This window comes from Hibiscus syriacus, unplaced genomic scaffold (assembly GCF_006381635.1).
Source record: "Hibiscus syriacus cultivar Baekdansim isolate YM2019G1 unplaced genomic scaffold, ASM638163v2 tig00003721_pilon, whole genome shotgun sequence".
Classification (NCBI taxonomy): domain Eukaryota; kingdom Viridiplantae; phylum Streptophyta; class Magnoliopsida; order Malvales; family Malvaceae; genus Hibiscus; species Hibiscus syriacus.
The window spans coordinates 289,695-292,902 of NW_024061981.1; the positions used below are offsets into that span (position 1 = coordinate 289,695).

Below are 3,208 nucleotides of genomic sequence, written 5' to 3' on the forward strand. Positions count from 1 at the left end.
TAGTGACATTTTAAATTGTATGCGAACAGTAAATATATTTTTATTCTAAATTAATTTTTTTCTTTAATTGAATTGCAAATGTTTAATTTAAATATCAATCGATTCAGAATAAATACTATAGAGACATTGTGGAATAGTTGTTTCTATATAGTTTGTTTTATTCATAAATTTACATTATCAAAATTCGAACTCTTAATATTATCTAAAAGATTTAATATATTTTTTTATCAAATCAAGTAATTGTGGGTCGTTTTAAATTGAAATTTAATTTATGTTTTAGAGTCTATTTGGGATAATAGAGCAAAAAGATGATTAATGAGCATATATTTACAGAAACATAAAAATTATATTTTCTATTAGTCCAGTCCTAGGAATGTCTGAGAATCTAAATACAATTTGAAGAAAGAGAATTTTCATGGAAAAAGGAAAAGTTAAGCAGTTGAAGGATTACAGTTCCTGAATTTTGAAAACGATCCTCCTATCCACATATTCAAGAAGCCCAATATCCTGGATTGATTGCTCTTCGAGACTATCATCGTCAATGGACATATTCAAATCCAATGACACGCAAGGACTCGTAGTCTCCTCCGATGCACCCACTTTTTCTTCCTGGGAAATACAATCGGATTTCAGCTTTGCAGGAGGAGAGCATGCTCTTGATCTTGAGCTGAAGCTTTCGCAGCTCAAAATGACGATAGCATCGCTAAGGACAGCTTCTTCTCCATTTGCTCTGCTTATTCTTCCTTTTTGAATCGTTCTTCGGAAACCCATTTGAGAGAAGTAATCTGATTGCTCAACATCTTCAATGAAGAACACTCGATGTGGGTTACACGAAACCGCTTCAGCAAATCTCTCAATGTAATTGCAGCTCTGTTCGTCTCTTGATCTCTTGCTTCGACAATCTTTCGTTGAATCCGCTTTCGTAGATGCTATCTTCTTATCTTGAACATCGACACCTAGGAAAAACAACCAAGTTTCTTCTTTAGACTCACCATCAATCAACTTCCCTTTTCTTCCTATCGTCCCGGACCTGCATTTCAAGATTGTGGTTACGATCTCCGGAACTATATCCTTCTGCCATGGCACCTTGTTTTCCAATGCAGTGCAAAGGGTGGTCAAGTTCTCAGCATTCAGCTCCTTGAACTTGTGAACATATTCCATCTCCATTACATCAGTGGAACAAGCGGAGTTAGGGCTCGAGGATAGGTGTGGTCCGAGGTCCTTATAATTATGTTCTGGTATATATAATCTCAAAGCACTGGTGGGTTCAACAGTCTGTATAGGTTCAACCACAGGCCAGTCATGGTGTTGGGGTTCAGCCGAAGTCCACCAGCTTGACCCGTTCTCAACTTTCTTGCTTGTGGCCCGACTTTGTAGCTCGCTGAAGAAGAAAAGAGAGGGATAACCAAGAAGTATAAAGATTAAATCCGTAATAACCAGTATGTAGTTATGCAAGGATTATTAGTTTACCTATCAGTGATGAGACTGAAGCGTAAGCTGCCTGCAGGAATCGTTAGAGGAAGCAAACCCCAAACAGTTTCCAGTGATGGATGGCCAGATTTGCATCTCATGTACGTTTGGAAAGTGGAAGACCCCATGAGCGTAAACCTCCCTCTCTCTCCAATGTTAGACACCAATAATTTCCCAATCTCCATTATCATATGCTCCACTGGACAGTAATATCCCCTACTTTGCTCACTCGAACTTGCTCTATACTCGATAGCCCATTTGAGATCACCCAGGTTCAAAACAATCCCCTTGCCTAAACAATTCCCAATATGCTTCTTTAACTCTTCAAGTGTTTGCTCAACCTCTACTCTATTTAGATATCCAAAAGATGAGAAAGAAAGGTTTACAAACTTAATCTCTGCTTTATCAGCTTTGTGTATCAGAGCTTTAACTACACCTTCTATGCTGGAAATACACTCTCCCACGACCACAAAACTTCTTCTCTTTTAGTTCATCAAATTCTCCATCACGAACATGACATCTTCATTTCCAATTATCGGATCTGATTCTCTTGGTTTCCCAGTTTTGTTACTTGCAACTTGAGAAGCAGTATGAGGTTGAGAGAGGGCTAAATCAGCGTTGCTACTTTCCTTAGATTTATTATTGTTTACTGAAGGAGCGTTTTGAGAACAAATTTCTAAGGAAACAGCTTGCTCCACGTTGCTTTTGACTTGTGTACTAGTGAAACCAGCTTCTCTCATGACCCTACTCACGCTAGGATCATCTAGAATCGATATTATAAGCTGCTCCAGCTCTATCTTAACAGCTAAAAGCGGTTGTTGCTGGTTCTCAATGGATCCACGCCTCTGGTGTGCCTGAGCTCGCTTGAAGGCGGCAACCAAGGCATTGGAGATGGAAGGGTATTGCGAATGAGTTCCCAACATCGGACCGGAAGACGAAGCCGGAAGGCGATTGAGGCCAACGTTGAAACAAAGCTCCAAGGCTCGACACTGGAGGGGATGCGCGTGGGATTGAATACAAGCCGTACGGAGAAGACTAGTAGAAGCAGAAAGCATGGTGTTAGCTACATGGAGGGGAGTGACCTGGGCATGGCCACGCCGCCTAGCAAGAGTAACAGCTTGCTTTTCCACGTTAGCAGCCTCGTTGGTTAGAGCTTGTTGCACTGTTCAACATCCGGCTCGCATGTTGTCTCTCCCGAAACCTATTTTTCCACGAAAGTATCAAGTGAAAGGACGGTTGAAACAAAATGATTAGATGAAGGAAAGTTTGAGAAGTTGAAGCTTCATGGAACAAAAAGGGAAGAGGATGGGAATCATGAGACTGGGTTATGGTATTTAAGGTAGGAAGTAGATTTTAGTTGTGTAAGCAGCAGCTAGTGTAGTAGATTTGAGAGATTTGGTGGTGGAGATGAGTGCCTATGCTTTTCTTGTAGGTGAGGTTAAATTTTGTGGTCCAAAGTCGATTTTGTAGTGCAAAGTGGAATGCACGTGCTGACAAGCAGGAAAGATGCAGCAGTATCAAAGGCAACTCAGCTTTGCTCTCTCTCTCTTTTCTATCTTAATTTTGATTAAATATATGGTATTACTAAGCTTGGTGGGTCTCTCTCTCTATGCAAAATTTATATATATATATATATACAGTTAAAAAAAATTAAAATATATTAAAAATTTAAAATATAAAACTATATTATCGATAAAATTATAAAGACATTACTTAAACTAAATGAGAACTTAAAATT

General features: G+C 39.2%; 1 pseudogene; it reads right to left on the reverse strand.

Moving 5' to 3' along the window:
- Positions 1–447: 447 nt before the first annotated feature.
- On the reverse strand, positions 448–2,654 carry LOC120181646 (annotated as a pseudogene).
- Between the last annotated feature and the right edge of the window lie 554 nt (positions 2,655–3,208).